Raw genomic sequence first — 24,046 nt, 5'->3', positions numbered from 1 at the left:
AAACTACAAAAACAATTTCTTCCCTCACTACAAAATGATTTCAAGTTATTATTTCTTCTTGAATGCATTTTGAGAAACTGATTCATTACAGACTATCATTGATGTCGTCTGGCTTTTAGAATATAGTTGTTGATAATGTGCCCATATAATTTTTTCTTTATTGAAAGTTTGGTCATTTTAGTCCTACTTTTGCTGTTGATTTTAAATTCAATTTTTTATGCTTTTCTTTTTGGAAGCCTGATTAAATAATATCACTTTTTGACCTACTATATGAACAGTTCTTAATTTTGTTAATAAAATTGTTTCCTTGTGTGTGTGTATGTGTGTGTGTGTTTGTGTGTGTGTACTCGTGGAAGCTCTGAGATGGTGTTGGAATCTGAGACTCGTAGTTGTAGGTGGTTATGAGCCAAATAACATAGATGCTGGGATCTGTACTCCTGGCCTCTTGAAGAGCAACAAGTATTCATAACAACTGAGCAAGCTTTCATGTACCATTTATTTTATTTTTTATGTATTTTTGTTTTGTCTTGTTTATTTTTGTTTGTTTTATTTTGTTTTATTTTGTATCATTTCATTTTAATTTTTAAAATATACTTCGATGACATAAAATTACATTTTTTCTCTCTTCCCTGGTTTCGTAAGGTGAAAGATGACAAAATAGTGGTTTCAAAGGATTCTGTACTGATTATACCTAGAGTTGTTAACCTGCCATTTGCCACAGAGGTTACAAAATCGCCAGCTATTATTGTTATGCAAACACTCGCTGTTGTGTGACAGTTCTCCCTGAATTGAGGACACAGAAGTCCTGGGACAGGAAGTTTCTAAGAATCCATTGAGCTGCCTTCAGGTTTGGCAGAGGCCTCCAGGTTTGCAGGTTTTGTGAGTTATCACCTGAGGTAATGTTTCCTTATGATGAAACAGCTGGGTTGTGGTTTTACTGTTGTGTGACAGCCTTTTCCTGGGGAGATGTAACATGCAAGTCTACTCAATTCAGAAAAAGAACTCATGACATTTTAAAGTAATGACTGTACCAGAGCTGAACTTAGTGAACTAAGAAGTTTTTATTGGGGTTGCTAACAGGATTTTGATGAGGGGTTACTTACAGAAGCAAGGGTGGATAGAAAACAACAACAACAACAACAACAAAATCCAGCTGCTTCACACCTAGAAGATCAATAGAGAGGGTGTCAAGGTGATGCAGGTCATGACCTTAGTGGCCACATAAATAAGAACACTTGCAGGCACTCAGAGTACTATATATCCAAAAATGTGTTACTATGGGTTAAGTATATTCTAACAAATTTGCTTTTAAAAGTACAGATGCTTATTCTATTTCCTTGAGGAAAAGTTTAGAGAAATAGCTCAATACTTAAAAGTACTTGCTCCTCTTCCGGAGAGCTGAAAATCAGGTGCTATACACTCACAGTGGACAATTCATAGCTGCCCATCCCTCCTGTTCTGATGGATCCTACATACACTTCTGACCTTACAGATACACATGTATATATGAAAAAACACACACACACTAAACACAAACGAACAAAAAATATTAAGAATCTGAGACTACCAAGATGAACCCTACTTGCAATTATGTGCTAGACTTTTTTTTTAAATCTTTAATGCTCTGTCAACTTAACCCCATGACGTTAAGCCTAAAGAGGACTTCATGATCCAAAGTATCTAAATTTAAGCAACACAAAGGTGGAAAAAAAAAGAGGAACAACGTAATTTTTATTCCTGTCTTTTTTTTCCTCTCCTAGTTAAGTGACTATAAATAATCTTAAGAGTTGACGATCTTTGATTTTATGTTAGTGCACTTTGGTTTTGAGATTATAATATAATCATGTCTCCCTTCCCATTCCACCATATATATATGAGGTGGTTTCAATATGCTTTTGCCATGGGAAGTGGCATGATTAGGAGGTGTGGCCTTGCTAGGGGAAGTATGTTACTATGGAGATGGGGCTTTGAGGTCTCATATATATGCTCAAGTCAGACCAGTGTGACAGTTTCCTCCTGGATGAATTTGAATCAAGATGTAGAACTCTTTGCTCCTCTAGCGTCATGTCTGCCTACATAGTACCTTGCTCCCCACCATGATAATAATGGATTGAACCTCTGAAACTGTAAGCCAGCCCTAATTAAATGTTGTCCTTTGTAAGAGCTGCCATGGTCATGGTATCTATTCACAACAATGAAACCTAATTAAAAAAATATATATATAATAAAAAATTATATATTATATATAATTATAAAAATTATATATATATATATGACATTTGAATTCTTTTTTTCAAACCAGTTATCTTTTCACTCATAAAAAAATCAATTTTTCTTATATGAATAAAGGAAAAACAGGCTAAATGTTGAAACATTAGTCAATGAAGACAGCAATACATTATTTTTACTTGCTTTTCCATTTCCTTTGTGCACCTTAGAAATAAATGTCCTGCTCACTAATATCCTGCCCGCATGATCTTCTGTGTATTCTGACATCCATTTTATTTTCCAGTCCTGCAGGAAATTCTCAGAATTCCATTTTTCTTGTTTCTAAGGAAGACTACTGGAAACTAGAAGGCTTTCTAACTATGTTACTTGCTCCAAACATATACATTACTTTTTTATTTCTTATTCACTGTCTAAAAGCAGGATTGTATATCTAATTGATCAAATTATTTGTTCAAACCTTCAGTGCCTGAAGAATTAAACTAAACTCCCCCTTAGCTGATTAATTTCACTAATTTGTGTATAGCAATTTAACATCTGATGATTCTTGCCCATGAAGAGTATTTTCCAAGCATGCTATGTGACTACATGTTTTTTTCCTTGTTGTGATGATTATCCATGATACATTTTCTAACTAAAACATGGAAAAGACTTTTTTTAAGCTAGATAGCTTTTATTCTTTCATACCAACCATTTCAAATAGCTATCCTAGAAAGTTCTTTGGAAAACTCAAATTAGTCAAAGTGTCAATCTTCTGTAGATGCTACAGCCTTCTAGGGACACTACTGCTGCTATCTCTTGCTTGGTTTGTGTGTTTCTATGTTTTGTTTCACATGGTATTAGGCATCTACTGTTGCATAGTAAATTACAACTAGTTCCTAGCAGTTTCACCCTATATCTTTGTGTCAGGAATCCAGCATTGCTCACCTGGGCACACATACACCTTAAGGTATATCATATGGTTGCTACTACTCTATCCATAAAGAGGTGTTGCAAGGAGTCTCTACTGCCAAGTGCCTGGCTGGTAGACGACCTTGTACACTTTCTTAGTAGCTGTTGTTTGGACACCCTATTTCTGGCCTTTGGGTTGCCTTGTACATGACATTTGCTTTACTATACGTAGCCAGAATGACCAATATATAAGTTATAGGCCTTTTATTATATCATTTTAAAATGGATAATTATCCAGGTCTTTTACAGTCTGTCTGTTTTTTGAATGAATCAGTAATTCCAATTTATAGATTCATTGCAAGGGACCATCTAAGGGTCCAAAGACAGAGAAGGTTTTAGAAACCATTAGAAGTTAATTCTCCTGGTTATCTTACCACTTTACGATTTTTCTGTATTACAATTTTGAGAGACTGGAATTCTTTGTGCTCTCTGTGGCTTCCTCCTTCTGCATACTGGGCATATGAGTTCAGTATTCTCTGATCTGAGCTAAACCGATCCCCTTGTGAGCCCTTCATTAACACCAGCTCTGTGATGCTACCGTCCTTTCCCAGGATTTTGCTCGTTCATTTCCATATAATCAAACAATTTTCTTATTCTCTGTTCCAAACCAAATTCAATTTTCATTCAGTTTTCTATATAATTCTACAGAACATCTATTCATGTGAGTCATATGCATATCTATCTCACATTGGGCTCATGTAATTTAGATATTCTGTTGCCTTTTATGTTTGTTCTCTGCTTTCCTATATGTTCTTCCCTAAAGAATGGTAGATAGTAAGAAAATTCTTTACACGATTTATACTATACGGTGTATGGTTTATATTATATGATTCTGTGATTTCATCATAATAGAATTACAAGGCATTATTTATTAATAAGTAGTGTTATGAAATGTTAATGCACTTTTCCTTATGATGAATCTAATCCTTTTAAAATAGCCTGGTGGCATTCACTAAAACTGTTTTTGCTTTATAGGGCAATGTATGTTAAGCCAATATAAATGAAGTCTTACTGAGCTGGGAAGTTAATAGTGAATTTAAAGTGCCAAAGTATTCATTGTTTAGATAAAATCACATTTATGACCTTACATGTCAAATAATGCACAGTATTAAAATTTCTTCTACATCATTAAAATAACTAGTTCTCATTTGCCACAAAACCCAATAAGCTGAGTTTGATCACCATAACCCAGATTGTGGAAGGAGAAAACCAGTTTCTACATGTTGTCCTCTGACCTCTGCAGGTAGCATGACTCTTAAAGACACCACACACATACATACACATACACACACACACACACACACACACACACAGCTCACACCACCCTAAATCATCCTAAATACATGAAGTGATAAATAACTGTAATGAAAATATTAAAATTTCATCAAAAATATTCAAATATACATATTAATCATAAAATATTCAACAAATAAGGCATTTTTATGTACTTCTTATGTGAATAATGCTAGTTTAAAATAAATTTATGACTATTTTATTTTACTTGTTAAAATTTTTTAAAAATATATTATTATCATGTACAATAATATGTGCATATGAAATGTATGTGTGAGTAAAGTGTGTGCATGCCAGGGTGTACATGTGGAAATCAGAGGTCAACTTTATTGAGCCATTTCTCTCCTTCCTCATTTATGTGGATGCAAAGGAAAGAATGCATGTCATAGGCAATGCCTACAACAACTATAACAAAACACTTCCCTCCCTTATTTTAAGTTTCAATTATTTTCAGGACAGAGACATGGTTCAGCAGTGAAGAACACTCGCTGTTCTTGCAGAAGAGCTCTCTGGGTTCAGTTCCCAGTACCCATGTGGTGTCTCACAACCATCCCTCAACTGAGCTCCAGGAAGCCTGATGTATTTAGTACTTCTTAAAGCATGAGGCAAGTGCGTGGCAAAATGCATACAGTCAAAAGATACACATTGTGTAATTTCTACTACACTCTTTTCTTCCTGCAACTTCTTCCATGCCCCCAACTCACAGTCAAAGATAGGTGGATGGATAGATAGATAGATAGATAGATAGATAGATAGATAGATAGATATAGACAGATAGATGAAGTATGTTTAAATGACAGGGAGAAGGCATGAGTATGCTCTAAAAGAACAAAAAAAAAAACAGAAATAAATAAAATTACAAACTGAATTCAAGTTGTAAAAATATAATTCAACAAGAGACAGAGTTGTTGAATAAAAGTCAAACTGAAACTGTGTTAGAAATAAACCAGCCTAACTTGAGACCCATCCCATGGGCAAGCACCAAGCTCTAACACTATTAATGATACTCTGTTATGCTTGCAGCCAGGAATATGTTGCCCTCTGAGAGGCTCCATCCAGCAGAGGACTCAGACAAATAAAGGCACCCACAGCCAAACAGTGGATGAAGCTTGGGGCCTCTTATGGAAGAATAGGAGGAAGGTGGATCCCAAAGGGGATAGGAACTCCACAGGAAGACTAAGAAAGCCGACTAACTTAGACACTTGGGTCTCTCAGAGTCTGAATCCCTAACCAAAGAACATAGATGAGCTGGGCCTAGGCATCCTGGATCATATGTAACAGATGTGCTGCATGATCTTCATGTGTGTTCATGATCTGAACAACTGGAGGGGGGTTATCTCAAAAGCTGTTGCTAGAAGTGGGATGTGTTCTACTAGCTGGGATGCCTTGTCTGGCCTCAGTGGGTAAGGAAGAGCATAGCCTCCCAGAGACTTAAAGTGTCATGGTGGAGAGGATACCCAGGTGGGTCCCCACCTGTCCAGAGCAGAAGTAGAGGGGTAAGTGTAAGCCTAGTGCAAGGGGGTGACTGGGAGGAAGAGGAGTTGAGTAGGATGTAAATTGAATAAGTAAAAAAAAAAGTTAAATTAAAACAGACAGACAATCAAACAACAACAACAAAAAGAAATAAAAACAACCCAAATGATAACCTCAGTGTGTGTGGAGAAGGAGGAGGCTGGAGAGATGGATTGGCATTTAAGAGCACTGTCTGTTCTTTCGGAGGACCTGGGTTCAACTCCCAGTACCCACATGGCAGGTCACAAGTGTTTATAACTTCAGTTCTAGGGGACACATTACTCTCACAGACATACATTGAGGCAAACACCAATGCACATACAATATAAATAAATCATTAAAAAAAGAAAGGAAAAACTTCAGTGGAGAGCTTCAATGGGATTAGACATCTAGAAAACAGAATTCAAGGTCCAAGTCAAAGTAGAGGAATTGTATCACTAAGTAAAGATCAGTGGTAAATTTTAAAGATATACATAAACAGAATATAGGGCAGTTATTAGATATCATGAAGAAACAGAATCTTCAGAGTATGGGCATAAAAGATGAATACCGTAGTGAAGATGTAGAGTATATTTTTAATAAAAATATCATAGAAGTACATTTTCCAAATCTAGATAAAAAGTTTTCTTCCAGATTCAAGAGGACTAAACGGAATTGGTTGGCAAAACCCCAAAACAACAAACAAAGAAAAACTCTCATGAATTTGGCAGAAAAGTAGGAATAAGGAAGGAGCTGGAGATAATAAGGGGATAAGGGGTAGATTTTATAAAAGCACATTACATACACATGAGAAATTCTCTAACAATGAAAAATAATATGGACAAACTCTAATACCCCTTACAAAGGTTTGATTTTGTTAGCCTATTACTGTTATATGATTAAGTATGCATCTGTTCACATAAGTTTGCACATCTCTACTGTCCCAAAATCTCAAGAATAATTCACATTAAAATTACTTTCAGGCCACATTCTGAGAGACTAACTCAGACAACGCTTTTCTTGCATGATATTGAAGGAATCAGTGACTTCAGGGAGCTCCAATTTTATGGTGAACAGATGCTGGGGACACCAATGATCCTTATAGCTATATCAGATGATTGCTCCTAAGCTCAACTGTCCAATTGATACAAATCTATAGCCCTAAGTAGCAGAAACTGTATTTTCCCTTCACTTTACTGCATCTTACTTTTATTATGGTGCTTGGTATGCAAATTCATTTTGCAAGTACTTACTGAATAAGTCAGTTTATGCTAGATTAGGCATTGGTTTCTAGCTATCTTACTCATAGGAGCTATTTTATAGTCTATAATCCACTAGTTTTATAAATGGAAATTAAGACAGTGGAGATTAAACCCATAAATACAGTCCACTCCTACTGTATTGCCAAGGGCAAGTTTCAAGTCCCAAAGTAGTCAGTGTGTGCCTAGAAACTCATTTGTAACTTCCAGTTTTCTTTTTATCAAGGTTTTTCTTTTATTTTTCTCATATCTTGATACTTGATACCTGTCCTACAATGTGTTGGTCCAGAAGGACAAATTGTGTGTAATAGAGTATCAGCTCTTTGTCAACCCAGTGTACTATCTGCAGTCTGTGAACATGAGATATATTAACTGGCTTGCTTCATCCTTCTATTCTAAGTGAAGTTGGTATTTATTTGAATTCAATATTTTATTTATTTATATTTCAGATGTCATCTCCTTTCCCCATTTTCACTTCCTAGAACCCCCCCATCCCACCCCCTCCTCCTTTTTGCTTTTATACCATTTTAATTACATACAAGTATTAAGGTCAGTTCTAGGTTAGGAACTAGCAGTACTACAGATGCAAATAGTCATGGAACAAGCACGAAAATAAACACAAATAGTCAAAGAACAAACAAGGCAATAAACAAAGTTCCATGAACACTCCCATGATCATTGTTTCTAAGGGCTTATCAGGATGACCAAAATACCTGAGCTAACTTTCCTGTCCTAGCCCAAAGTCATTTTCATAACTGAAGCCTACTTCCTTGTTCTAGCCTAAAATTTAGATTCCTGCCTGAAACTTCTTCGTTGTAACCTAATGTCAGATTCTCACCTGAAGCCTACTTCCTTGTCCTTAGCCAATGTCATATTCCTGCCAAGTAGCTCAATTCCTTGTCCTTGGCCCATGTAAGATTCTTGCCAAGTAACCCCAAAAGCTCTCCACCTCTCCCTCTTTTTATTTCATAAACAAGACTGAGACTGTCTTAGGTCATTCTGACAAGAATGCCTTCCTTACCCATCATGAATATGCATTATCAAAAGCAATGCATTTATGTCTTAGTTTGGTAAGGCTCTGTGCAGAATCTTACCCATCCTTGGCTTACCAGCCTGTTAATTTAATAACTGTCTGGTGGTCCATTTTCAAGTTCAAGCCATGTACTGTATGGACAATAAAAACAAGGCCCGTAGGGAATCATAATGTGTTTGAAGTCATATACGTACTAAGTAATGACAGCTTTTTAGCTTAGTCTCTCTGACTCCAGAATTGCATAGTCCTAATTACTTCCAAAACCACAATTTTCTGGATGAGAAAAATAGCTCATCCTATGAAGTACTTGCCACACAAGCATCGGGATCTACACTTAATCTACAGGACATACAAAAGAAAAATTCTTAAAAATTTTACAAGCTTTTTAAAGAGTGATCTAACATACTTGGGATCATGGTATTTCTGAGATGAAGCTAAGTAGATGGATTCTTAGGGTCCCCTGACCAGCCTAGCTCCTTTACAATAAGAGGACACTCCTCTCTAAAACATGATAGCCAATGCCTGAGGGAAATATGCCAATATTGACCTCCAGCCTCTACACATGTACCCTCAGAGACATGAATGACCACATACATACTGATTCATATATCCATCAAACAATATAATGATATAATTGCAACACTCATAGTTCATATTGCTCCCATTGGTATATTATGGACTTTTCATTAGAGAAATTCCTGAACTAGTTAGACTTGAAGCCTTTGTTGCAAATTAAATGCATTACTGTTGATGCTTTTATTTTGAAGTTGTATTTTCCTTCTATTAAAATGAGAACTAGGCTCCCAAACAAAATTTACACCTGAAAGTAATGAAGGGAGAGTTTTGGTACCATCAAAGTTTCAAAACATACCTTCATTTAGTTTTTAAATATCTGTTTGTGGGCCACTCCCTCTACTTCAGCTAAACACTATATGAGAGATCCACTTCTTAGAGGTTGTAGTATATAATACATGTAGCACTTCAATAACTACTGCAAAACTCTGCCAGGGACAAGCAAGCAGTCTCATTTGACAGTATGTGGAACTCGTACAATTTCTTGGCAATATTAGAAAAAAAACACATATTTAATCCTACAGCTAACTTATACAAATTCTATAACATTAAGGTAAAGGAAATATTTTAACTACTTAGTGTAATCCCTAATATATTGATGTTCAATAAATACAAGTAATACTTCTTGTATGGATTATAACATAATTATTGTTTTAGCAATAACTGTGCTCAATCTTGTCCCCATATTTAATTAAGGCTTACAGTTCAATATCCTCAGTAGCATGTTATTGAATTTCATAGTTAAATAGACAGCATGAAAAATATTTCATATTTTTCTTTTTATTTAATTGCAACAATTCTATTTTAGTTTACGGCATATGAACAAATTACTTCCAAGCAAATTTGACTTTAAGTAGAATAATGTTAAATGCAGTGGGTTCATACATTGTTCTTTGGAAAGTGCACCAGAATCATCTGTGTTTCTTTTCTTTTATCACCTATGATAATTGATAATCTTATTTAAAGTCTGATTTTATATTTTAAAATTTAAAAAACTGGATATAAATAAACATTTATTCCATTTTAATAATTGAAAAATATGTCAATAAAACACTTATGCTGTACAGGAAATAACACATCTTTGGCTAATAAATGCCACCGGATTTATTTGAGAATTGTAATGTTCAATTATGAATGTATGCTCTCTAAGATTAGCCCAAGGGTTACAGGAAGGAACATCTTCAAAAAACCTCTTTCAAACAATAGAATACCTAAAGCACTATGTTAATTTAAACCATATTAAATTTTAAAAATCACTCTACTCACATGTGAACAAGCCTCCAATTATTCCCTAGTAACAATAAAGATTATCATAAAAAAATTAACATTAAATAAAAGTTATTTTACATGGACTGTGAAGATGGCTTAACAGACAAAACTACTTGCTATATAAGCATTAGAATTTGAGTTTCATCCCTCAGAACTTATGTAAAGCCAGACACCAAGCCATGCTTCTGTAATTGCAGAGAGATGTAAGGAGAAAAGAGACTAACCCAAGTCTGCAAAGTACACAGCAATAAACAATGACACTTGTCTTCAATTGTGAGAGGTGAAGACTGGTACTTGCAGTGGTCATACATATGACTGTGCACACACATATGTGAACATCACACACACACATACCCACACACACACACACCAATTTTCTACAAGCACGATTCATGAAACCCTACTTAGTGTAGTGTGGATGATGATACTTATATCTGTAGAGTTTTCCAAATCACAATTATTTTAAACCAATTTCAAAGCTCCTTTCTATTTTCTCTAATTCGCCACAGATAAACCCCATTTTGACAAGATGATATTCCAAAGAGCAAAATCTTTAAAATTCTGTTTTCTTAGAAAGATACTAACTCATGTGATTAAGGAATCTTCATATAAGGTTATATATACATGTGTTCTTAGGTTTCATAAATTAAAGAGAAATAAAGAATAAGTACATTAGAATACTAAATATATTACAAGTGTGAAAATGTAGACGGCATTGAAAATATCCCTGATGACAATTCCAGTTATGTACCTACTGCATAAGGTACATATACCTTTTTCATCAGACCAAAGTAAGAACAGAACTAGAGTCAAATCAAATGAGTTTGCTTGTGGTGGATGGGGATACCATAGACCATGGTTTTAGAAATGAAAATATTCTACCCCTTTAAAGACTTATATTAACAAATTTCCAATGGCATTAATAAGTAAATACCATCACTGAGGTTCTCCATGGTACAAACAGTTTTAAAAATACTCAGTTATTCATACAAAGTCATACCCCCTTTTACAGTGTTTTGATTGTGTCTTCAGCTCAGGTAATATAAATTGAAAAAAATAAACGACTTATTGTGACATTACCTGTCTTCCTTGTCAAGTGATTTGAAGCTGAGTTCAGGTCAACAGCATTTAAAATTCCAGCTGAAGAATAAACAGCTAAAGAAACATTCCAAGGAGAAAGGAAAGAAATTAATGTGTGGTGGGTGCAACCATGAACACAGCCAGCAATGAAGTAGTCCTCTTACCTCCCCAACCTTGTAAATTTTTTTTCTGTTTTCTGATTTCAAAAAACTATTTTATTTAAACAAACAAACAAAAAATCACTGTTGCATTGTTTCTTTGGTTTCCAGAAAGTTTCTTAGACCACTTACATTTTAGATGTTTCATTTTTTCATCTTGAAAATAATTATCAGGCTAGAATACATAACCCACAAAGCCCAGGGTGCATCTTCAGGAGGATTCAGTTGAGATGCAGACTCTAAAGACCAGGATCAAATTTTCTCCCTTGACACTGATGTGGAAGCATGTGGCAGAAATTTCAGCACCAGGAGCAGAGGTCTGAGGACTGCCAAAAAAAGACTTCATACAAACATACAAAACAAAACAAACAAACAAACAAATCTTTCTCAGTTATTATACCTGGAGTAGCTTCCCTGTCTGTTTAATCTGCTTTCCTTAACAAATCCATTGAGAATGTTTCGTAGCAGAGAGGTTTCCATTTCCCCCTCTGAATTGGCAAGCAACGTATCTTCCCTTTCCCGTCATCAAATGCTCCTTCTGATGCTCTTCTTTACCTCTTAAGTCAGTGCTTTCTTTCCAATTTCATCAGGGAATAAATGGATTTTAGGGCTCCAAAAAGTAATGAAGGGAGAGTTTTGGTACCATCAAAGTTTCAAAACATACCTTCATTTAGTTTTTAAATATCTGTTTGTGGGCCACTCCCTCTACTTCAGCTAAACACTATATGAGAGATCCACTTCTTAGAGGTTGTAGTATATAATACATGTAGCACTTCAATAACTACTGCAAAACTCTGCCAGGGACAAGCAAGCAGTCTCATTTGACAGTATGTGGAACTCGTAAAATTTCTTGGCAATATTAGAAAAAAAATCAATAAGTACTTTGTCTCTTACACATTGAGTTTGAGTGTAGACTAGAACATCTAGAAGGTACCAAAATTATAAGTTTAGGATATGATATACTCTATAAGCAATATATGCAATCGATTTTATACACTTTTGATTTTCTAAGGGGTAATCTGATCAATAACACCAATAATCAAGAGGTATTCCTGTTTTAATTCTCAGGGTTCCTGCCTGGATGTTGAAAACACTTCTGAGTGAATGAATAAATGAATGTGATTCAATAGATGTATCTCATCACTGAAAGGGTTATATTGAGTCCAAGAGGTGCAAAAATTATTGGGTAAACCTGTAAATCTATGTTTGAAGATCAGTCAGCTATCCTAAATGCTAAGGCAGGCCGGCAAGCATCCCTCTGTGCCTCTGTAAATAAACAGATGCTACATCTTCAAAACAATGCTTAGCAAACCGCCAGTCCTCTTTGTTCAACTTCACTGTTGCCATGGGCAACACAGGCAGATACGCTCCCAGTTCATTTAAGATATTTAGTTCCTGACATTTATATAATTAAAATAGCTAATAATTCTAGAGTATTTATTTTTGCAGTTTAACCAGTTAATACAGTCCCATCAAACAGCAACAGGGTAACACACCTTTATGAAAAATATCCAGCATCCTCTTAAATGATATGATTTTTAAAAGTCATTTTACTTATGAAAAATTTTATCATAAACATTTCACACTAACTCACATTTATACAAAGTAACTCTTCAAATGTCATAAGAGTAACTAACCACTTTATGACTTGATATGTTACTGTTTCCCAAGATTAAACCTATACCAGGTCACATTATTGAGGCCAAGAACTTGTGGCTAGAGAGGTCATAATCCATAATAGAAAAAATATTCCTATCTGCTACTAAGTGGACACAGTATTTAACTAAGTGTTAAGCACTCATCATTATGCCCATAGATTAATTCATCTTGGAACCCTAACCATGAGACCCATAACCAGTCAAAGTGGAGAAAATTGGAGATCATAGAAAGTCCATCCACCAATAGGACATTGCATCCCTCATCACAAGACTCAGGAATCCTTGTGGAAGAGGGGTGAAAAGATTATTACAGTTGGAGGCAGACGGTCACAGCAAGGCAACTGTTTTCCATATGATTGCATTTCCACATATGCATTCACAACAGCTGTTAACAGCACGCATATGACCTGTGCAAGACCAGCCAGATCAAATCACAACATGGAAAGGAGAGTTGTACCCGAATGAAGCTCTATCCCTCACTGAGGAACTTTTGGGAGTTTATATATGATGCTGGGATAAGGAAGTTTGTTCGCTTTAAGTGTGTGGCCTATGGTTTACCAGACTTCAGTAGACGGCCATACATCCAAAGTATATAGGCAGCATAAATTGAACTATATGGTTCTCAAAAAACAAATTTGGGTGAGAATGGAAAGAGATAGATTTGGGAAGAGCTGGGGAGGGAGGTGTAATAAAAATATAAGAAATCTTCAAAGAACTGATTAAGCATACATGCATCCAATTTCTCCTGAAAAGGAGGACATTTTGTGATAAATATATTGCATCTAAATATATCACTTATGTTTCAAATTATTTGAAAATAGCTTTCTGCTAAACTACCAGTGTTTGTTTAAGCAGTTTCTTTTATTTTCAATATTGATAATTAAAGAACAAACCAATAAATGATAGCATAGACATAAATTTAAAATGCTTCCAGTATTGAACCAGTAGCTAATAAGTTATCTTCATTCAGTATTCATCGTGCCTGTCAAGGACCATCATAAGATACTGGTTTATGAAGTTAATTTAGAGAAAACAAGCCGAATGAGTAATCAAGAAGTGTCCTCTAGGATTTAAGTTTTCAAATCTTTATTCTTCTGAATCAGAGCCAGCAATATCACAAGATTTATTTTTAATACCTACATAATGTAAATTATATCTGGCATGTCTCCTTGGTAAAACCAGTGTTCAGACATAACTAAAGTAAAAAAGCTTTAAGACAGTAAATTTATAATCTTATCCACTAATTTTATATGTAGCTGTCAAGAAATATTAGTCTTCTAGTTAGTGGGTCTAAATACAAATCCCATTATCTGTATCACAGGCTTACTAGAAGCAGCTTTTGATCTGAAAGTCATTGGGTCTAGACGTTATTCAGGGTTATTCTTTCATCTTTTCTTCTGAGAATTTATTCACAAGATCTTTTCCATCAGCTCTTGTCTTATTTCTGTTATAGAAGTTTACATAGTTGTCCTTAAACATTTCTAAAGGTAAGATTTTCTTCTTAACTCTCAAAGAATTTTGCATTTTTTTGTTTGTCTATTTTTTGAGATGTAGCCCTGTTGTCTTTAACACCACTAGGTAAATCTGGTTCATTTTTTGGTTAACCTTATATGAGTCACTAATTTACTCTCATCAAAACCCAAGTTTTTATATCTCTTTTCCTTTTTTATTTTAATTCTCCCTAGTTTAGTAAAATAATTTCATAGTAAACTATTATAATAGCTTCTGAAATTTGAATATTTTGAGTTATTAAATGAGTCTAAATAAAAACTCAAAATATTTAAACATTGAGTTTGGGAATTGCTATGAGTTAAACAACTACCATCATTTTAACTTAATATACTGCTTGTTGGTTAATTTCTTGTCATATTTCATTGAAAACATAATTTTTGAACATGTGCCTAGTACAACAAACATAGTCAAAACCTGTGAAAGTCATAAGCTAAAAAAAATATTGATGTTACTTTGCTAAATCATCGTTGTCCTGGTTTCATTCTATTGCTATAACAAAAATTCTAACTAAAAAAAGCTTAGGAGAGAAAAGAGTTCATTTCTACCTACAGATTCCATTCCATCAATGAGGGAAGTCAGGGCAGCAATTTAAGCAAATTCCCAAAGCAGAAACAATGAAAGAATCTTGCTGGATGGTTTACTTTCTGGCTTGTTATCATGCTTATAATCAGCTCATAGTTTTAGACATCCTGAGGTCACTTGCCTAAAGGATGATGACACCCACAGTTAGTTAAGGCTTCCTAAGTCAATTAACAGTCAGGACAGTCCACTGAAGACATACCCATGGGCGACCTGACCCATAAATCTCTCAGTTCTTAAGTGAATCTAAGCTGTGTATACATATTTTATGTGTATGTGTAGGCATAAGTATAGGTGTATGCATATGCGAGATATATATATATATATGTATATATATATATATATATATATATATATATATATATATATATATACACATTTGTGCTTATCCCAATCTTGATCTGAAAAACCTCTTAGTACAATGAGTGGTGATTAAGGCCAAGACTCATTTCTTTACAAAGTGCTGGGGAAAAGCAATTGAATACTCAACTATACATGAGACATCTATATCAACCCTCTGCACAAGGTTTCAGGAATATTGTAAAAATGAGGATTAAAAAGAATAATAAGAAGCAGAAGGTGAGACATGTTGTAAAATGTGGTTCTCTGGACCAAATAGCAGCTATATGCATAAGACTTGTGGGTAACAAACCTAGTTAATAATTATCACATGGCCTGTGCTCCCAATGTCTTACCTTAACCTAATGAGCTGTGAAGTTGATGAGGGCTGGGATGCTGAAAGTAATTTGTCTTTAGTAGTATGACCACTGGTAGGTTCTTCATACCCTGGTGAATTCCCCCAGACTCATAACCATATGGGCTGCACTTATTGGGCCCGTTGGATTAGAAAAACAAAAGTACATGAAGATGAGAGACACGTGTTGCAGGAGGCTGGCGACGGCTAGAGTAAGTGGGAGTAGCTAAGAAATAAATAATCACGTGCATTACTTTCTCATAAAAAAACCGAAGTACTTATATTTGGATCAAATAGTTACATACTTATTTCATTGTTATTTTCTATTATAAATATTACTGATATAGTATCCAATACATACAGAAGTGATATGGGAGTATTTGGCTACTTTTGAATTCGACAGAGCTTTCATTGGCTCTTATTGTGTTCACTTCAGGGACTTCGTTCTCTGAAAACTCAACCAGCAAAGGAACTCTAAACCAGAGGCTCTCAGGATTTTGTTTTATGAATCTAAAGAATGAAATTTATGGATTATTGAAGGAGAATTTTAGAGAGAATTATAACTATATATAACTATATCTATCTATCTATCTATCTATCTATCTATCTATCTATCTATAGATAGATAGATATTGCAGGAGAAGGAGGAGTGGAAAAAAGAGGAGAAATGGAGAGACACAGATCAAATCACAGACAGAGACATAGAGAGAGTTGTTGTACAGCAGGAGAGCTCAAGCCAAGAGGCAGAATGCAGCTGAGTTGCTAATCTGGGCTCTTTTTAAAGGATTTATGGCAGAAACTTCCGCAAGGCATCCAGAGGATAATGATCTAGTCAGTCCCTTTGGTCCAATTTTAAGGTGTCCAAGCCTCTTTCATTTTTTAAATCGTCCCTCTATAGCTTTCAGACTAAGAGATAAGAGGGCCCCCAGTAGTTCACTCTCTGACCAGTTGCTTTGGGATTCCTGTTGTACTGACTAGCTGTTACTTCTCATTCTCATTATGTATACACAAAGAAGCACACACACAACTGCATGCATATTATGAATATATGATTTTACTGTAAAGATAATCTCAGGAGAATTACATGAAAAGTTAAATGGAGTGAAGTATTAACATTTGAAACAATCTTCTGTGATCTCTAGTCCTGCAGAAAGTAGTGTAGGATTAAACCCACAGCGTCAAGCCTGCAAGGAAGCATTCTATTAAACTACAGCTGCAGCTAGAGTCTCTGTGTATGTAAGCCTAGCAATAGTCAACTTCATTATATTACCAAGTAGGTGCCTATATGGACTTTCTTTTATTTCACTTTTTAAATTTTATTTTAATATTATAATATAATTACATAATCTCTCTCTTCCTTTTCTTACCTCCAAACCCTCCCTTATACCCTTATTTTCTATTACATTCATGGTCTTTTTTCTAATTAAATTTTATTGCATTTGTATGTAACCTAATATAAACTTGTCAGAGTGTAAAATGTGCATAAGTATATTCCAGGGCTGGCCATAGGTATTAAATAAATATTTGCAATATTTCCTAGTGCTGTCTCTGACTCACCTCTTGCCTATACCTTAAACACTCGCTCCAGTTTCACTGAATATTTCCTAACAGAATTTCTCGTTCGCTCTTCTTTCATTGTTTCTAAGTGTTCCAAATATAAATATGTTGGGTTTTGCTAATATTTTCTCTTCTTACAGCACACATTCAATACCCACACACTCTGAAATCCACATTGTAATGCTATTTACATCTCCTTCTTAATTGGTATCAGCACTAGTCTCCATGCTAAGTCTTATCAATCCTGTGCATTTTAGCTTTTTCCAATCTCCACTATTTACAAACTTTTATTAGCCTTGGCTACATTCATAAAAGTACAGGTGATCATACTACATTTTCCGTTTTGATTCTTCTAATAGGTTTTTATTTTACGAAGACTTAATCTACATTCCCTGTTACTCCCTAAAATATCCTAAGGGATCTGGCTACTGCTCTTCATCCTCTGTATTTCCCCACCTTCGTCTTTATTCATTATGATGTTCAGACACTGCAACCCTGTTTGGATAAGCATCATCAGATAAGCACTTTCTTCTCTACACAGTTCCCTTCTTCCCATCTGCATCTTATTCCCCCTACAGTTATCAGCATAAATATTACTATTTCTGGACATAAGTAGGTTAATTTCTTTTATTCCTGAGAATTACAGTGTCTGAGTATCTGACACCTTTTTGTTCTTGAAATGCTTATTAATTCAAAACACTCCTTTATTCTTGCAATGGGAAATCATTACTGCTGCCTGCAAAAGCAAAGAGGAGCAGCGCTGTATTCTAAGCAACAGGCAAAATTCTCAGTAAACATTTCAGGTCTTGAAGAAAAATGGAATGCTAGCTTGTGGATACAGTATGTATTCTCTAAAATACTCCTGGGCTCCGTAAGTGTATTTCATATTCTTACACAAATATTACAAACTATGCTTCTCTAAAATACAATGCATAGAAAACTCTGGAAACACAGTAGCTATCAAATATATTCATCAGTGATGAGAAATACGCAGGTAAAGAGTCAAGACACAGTCTGTTCAAAAACAAAAAGCTGATGATGAAGTTCACAAAGTTGAGACTGAGGGAAAACAAAAGGGAAAAGATTAAAATGCATCGCAGCTGGTGGCTGATTAACTGCCGAATGATTAACATTAAAGATGTACTTAGTTTCCAAAATGCTTTGTGTTTATTTTCTTAATTGACATGAAAAAATCTACCAATGCATAAAGTAATCTGCTTAGATGAAATTCAAATAAGACACTGAATTCATTAAAACTTACCATTCTCTTTGTACAGTTATCAGGATAATCAGCTGTTTTATTTATTGTCTCATCAACTAACCTTTCAAGGAACAATTTAATTGAATAGTAGTGTTGGGTGTTGACATCAAACAAAACATACATATATATATGGAAGATAATATTGAAAATTTTAATACTGGGCAATAATTTTATTGTCCAGTATGAGCTTTTTTAAAATTATGCTTTTCCTTTTTGATGAATGTCTGTCTATGTACTAGCACAATAAACCAGTAGTTAGTAATAATAAGACACATAGTTATATATAAATATATCCTTTAAGATACCATTACATATAAATGTTTTAATCTCATGTATTCTTTCCTGTTATTTATCCATTAACTCACACTTGTAGAGTATAACCTATGTTCTGAGTTATTCACCCATTAAAAAAGTAAAATTTCACATTTACTTCCCAACTTAACTCAATCTGTCTCAAAGATCAGAACACAGAAAAAAATATGTACATATATTGCAATAAAAAATAGTTACTGTTTTCTTCAAAACACCTAAAGGGCAAATTATTTTTTCACTGTTAATATTTAATTTCTCGATTGTTATTTAAAAAGTATTATTATTTTATATATCCAGTATAATGTAACACAAAGATTCTAAAATACTCCAGCAAATAAGATTAGGGAACATGTTCTGTCCTCTTTCTCTTTAATTAGCTGAATAATTGCTTCAGCTTTTCAATTCTCTTTGTCCATGGAGATTTCACTTGATACTTAACTTTCATCACAGGAAAATCACAGCCATTTTTCCCAAGATAATCTGTTCAATTTTCCTCTCCAGAATGATTGACAAGTATTCAGAATGAGAAAAAAAAATCAATCAAAGCCTTACTCTCAGAGTCACTAATCCGTGAAAAGAATAGCATTCACTCTGAAAGGAAAAAGAGTAAAACAAATCTGCATGTAAATTTAGTAATATTTTATATAATGTACTACATATACTTATATCAAAAATACTTAGTATATTTATTTACAGTTACACAATCTTGTCATATTTGTACTATTTTTTCAAACATATATGGGATCTCCAAGTGTGAATGAAGCAAGGCTGAAACACATTTACCTGTAGTAAAGATTACGAAAAAAAGCGTCACGAACTACAGACTATGTAGACACTGACATTAGAAATTCAGATAGGATATCAAATTGGCCATGTCTTTTGGGTATTCATAACCTTCTAAGTTTTTAACTATTGTGTGTCTTTCTGCGTGGTTATTATCATCTTTGAGATGAGGTTAGACATATGTCACAACTGAATAACTAAGGATAGTTCATATGGTTTGTTTAATTATTCAGATAACACTAGTAGGTGCTTATAAATCCTGGTTTTTAAAATGCCTACATTGTCAGAAAAGACAATTTTTTAAATGACAGAAAATAATGTTATTCAACGATATTCATCACATCATTCTAGAGAGCACTTCTATAAGTCATCAATTAGATGTTCGGGTAAACTGCCATGTGTAGTTTAAACTATTTCCAACCATTATGTGTTGCCATGTGTATGTAGCATAAGAGGATTTAATCAAAATGAAGTAGAAATACTGATGCAGAAAGTAGCACTGTATTTAGTGTAGGGCAGAAATAGTACAGATAGGTAAGGCAAGAACAGAAAGGAACAACCACAATGACAGAAACTGAGGAAAATCTTTCAGGTGAAGAACAGTAGTGACATAAACCAGAATATTCCTGGAAGAATATTATTGTAAGATTTGATTTAATTTTGGTTCAGAGAGTATGGAATGTCCTTTCTAATCCTTTCCTTCTTTGCAATTTAAATTATATTAAGTAAACAAAGCTAAATTTCATCATCCCGCTTGATAGGAAGAGGTGGTTCCATGGCTATGACTAATATTTACTGTTTTCATCACAATTAAGAACAAGACTGAGCTGTCTATCAACTACTACTTGTGTTTAAGAAGTTTTTGTTGTGATTATTTTGGTTTTTTAAAAATGTGTATAGAATTATCTCTGTGGTAGAGTGCTCATATAGTTCTTAAAACAATTTAATACAGATTGTAATTATAGGGTAATATAGAGGTCAATGTCATTCATGCTCAATGTAAAACCATAAAGTTTTTAACATTCACATGTGTTAGGCAAATGGAAGATTCTGTACTCTGTAATTATAAACAAAGTCAAGTAATTACATTTATAACATCTTCAGGATATATATCTATATTATCATCTATCTCTCATCTATACATCTCTCTATACATACATATCTATATCTGTATATCATAAACTAAAGAAAAATATAAAGCAACAACCTAAGGACCAATACTAAATACCACATAGAAGATGAATGTATTTCTGGCTCATTTAATCCTTCCATGTATGTTTCCAATGTTTCAGTGTTGTTAATAATCCTTTGCAATGACAGTTTTGTAAAGAGAAATTTAATGAAGAGGAAGAAAATCTCAATGGGTAAAAGCTTCTCTTCTATAATCATATTTTTAATACTTTAAATAAGAGAGAACTGTTTACTTGACATTTCCTGATAGTTCAGTTAAGAAAACAAACAACTGGGAATCACTTGAGCAAGTTCTGTGGTTATAATCCGCACACAGAAACAATATTACGCTAACTCCAAGACAATTGACCCAGGGAAAACTGGTCAAGTCATTTCTCTTTTGGGTCAGACTCGAGCAATATTAATGTTTTCCTCATAAATTCCAGCATGAATGTATATAAATGACTGATTTGTTTGAGAAAAAAGAGTTTAGGAACCCCACATGATCCCAGGTTCATAGTACCTGTGTCTGAGTCTCTCTCTCTTTTTCCTAACTCCTTTGCCTTACTTCTGGTGTGAGAAGGATCGATCCAGTGGAGGAAGAATTTACAGGCACCATAGTCCAAAAAGATGAGTAAGACTCACAAGTATATTGAGGATTAGGACTCATAACCACTGTGCATTATATATACATGGCTATGGCTATTTTAACCTTTCCTAGGAATGAGTCTTAGGATAAATGTTTCTTAATATCCTCATGTTTTATGATATATTCAAAATCATTCTAAAATGTACTTATTATGTTTCCCCCAACTGATTACTTTGTAATTATTCAATTACTTTATAACTTTAGTTATTAATATGACTATGTGGGTCCAATTAATTATAATTGCAAATTTGCATTTTTGATGAATGCAGACTTCATGGAGAACATGTTCAGTACTAGTAAAATTCTTGTAGTATGAGATAATTTTTATTAAATTACATACTTAGTCACAAAAGTCAGCTTTTTTTGTAGTAGTGTAAGTAGTAGCATATTCAAAGCTCCAAAATTAATGTATCTAATTACTAATTTATTGATTATTTTACTAATATGTTAATCAGACAATGGATTGTTTTAATAATATTAGTGCCTTGAAGTAAAATATACACCAAATTAAGTTAAACACATAGTATGATACCAAAAAGCATAAAGGAATATTTCAGTGTTATATTAGCTTATAAAATACTGCTTTGTTACATTCTCTACAAAAAAGAAACAGAGAGTATCTCCGCTTAAACATAACCTGATCCCATGTCCAAGCCTTAAGTCTGAATGCATGTTTCTGTTTGTTATTGTTGTAGTCACTAGTCCCTACTTTGCAAGAAGCAGAGGCTCCAACTTTAGAGCTTCCATGGATATAAAAATGCTCTTAATCTCTGTTTGTCACCTAACCTTGGTCTTTATGTGGGATGTCTAACAGCAGAAGCAGAGGCTGTCTCTGACTCTGTTGCCTGTCTCTCCTTTCTGTCTACTGGGCTGCCTCTTTTAGATTCAATAGAAGACAAGTCTAGACTCAAAGCAACTTGATATGCCAAGACTGGTCATATCCATGTGAGGCCTCCTCTTTTCTGAAAAGAAAGGAAGGAGGGGTAGTCTGGGGAGTGGAGAACAGACTGGGAGGAGAGGAGGGAAGGGGAAATGAAGCCAGAATATGAAGTTAATTAATTAATAAATTAATTAATTAATTAATTAATTCGAATTTTAAAAAAGTAAAATATTTTCAGAATGAAGCATGTCACCTCAGCCTGTTCTCAACTGTGGGGCAAACTTTCACTAGTACAATACTGCTATGGTGCTATATGCTGGTAAACTCAGAGATTCCTTTTAAGTTTTTAACCTGTTTATGGGCAGAGAGAATTCTGGGCACTTGACTCTTTGCTGCTTGCTTCTCTGGTTAGTCATTTCCATGCACCTCAGCTTGCTCTTGCCAGCCACCTCCAGTTCAAACTTGATTTTCTTTTCTTCCTAAATACAAAATGTGGTGTAGTTCTTTTGATGTCTTCCAGTCTCTATTTTTGGACTTTGAGAAAGTTAAATAATATATGCAATTATAGGAGCAGTAAATTTGAGATATGCATAGTAAAAACGAAAACAGCAAACCCTGAACACTTGCACCGTCTTCACAGCATTTAATTACCTCTCCCTTCAGACATTCCTTTCCTGAAGAACAGGTTTGGACTCATTCACATTACAAGGTTCTTAGGAAAACCTGCAAATGGGGACACACTGTGAAAAACACCTTTGAAAATGTGAAATGCAGTATTTAAGTGTAAGAATGAATCTTCAAAGTTTGTAGGAAGTTGTAAGCTTCCTACATATCAAGCAGCATCCTTTTGCTGGCCATTGTACCGCAAATGTCTACGTCATCACTTAGTTTGTATTCGTTTTTAAGTGAGCTTGCAAAGTCATAAGGTAATGGGCTTCATTGTGGCAGTGTTATGGCATTATTCACATTTTGTTCTTATTTCCTTCCTGGTCACTGCTCCTCCTTGTTTTCCTGCCTATCATCCTCTAGTATCCTTTATGTCTACTGTCTAATGTATCCTAATATTACAACTCTTCTCCTCTACCACTCTTGAGATTTCTTTCTCCTTTCTCATAGTTTTAGTCTCTTTTCTAACTAAACACACACACACACACACACACACACACACACACACACACACACACACTGGAGAAGAGAAGAGGGAAAGAGAGTATAGGGAGGAAATGAATGAATTCCAATTTCTGCATGTCTAAAAACAATTTTTCCTGATTCTAATTTTTGTTTAATATATTGAGTTCTATATGTTTTACTACATATGCCATAATTTCACTTTTTTTCATGGCAGAAGAGAACCCCAATGACTTTACATATATCATCTTTCTATATATTCATCTGTTAAAAAATCTAGCTAGACTGGCTTTAGCTATTGTGAATAGTTCAATAATAAACATTGGTATACAAGTATTTTTGTGATGAGGAGATAAGGGCCTTTGTGTATATAACCAGAAGTCTTATTGGTGGGTCATAAGATACTATTTCTTGTGTTTCTCAGAAAGTTCCAAACAGATTTTCACAATGGCTGTATGAGTTTACATTCCCTCAACAAGGATCTCTCTCTCTCTCTCTCTCTCTCTCTCTCTCTCTCTCTCTCTCTCTCT

The sequence above is a fragment of the Grammomys surdaster genome, unplaced genomic scaffold, assembly GCF_004785775.1.
Source record: "Grammomys surdaster isolate TR1022 unplaced genomic scaffold, NIH_TR_1.0 126028, whole genome shotgun sequence".
NCBI lineage: Eukaryota > Metazoa > Chordata > Mammalia > Rodentia > Muridae > Grammomys > Grammomys surdaster.
The sequence above is the reverse complement of the archived record's forward strand: the minus strand, read 5'-3'. Positions refer to the sequence as shown.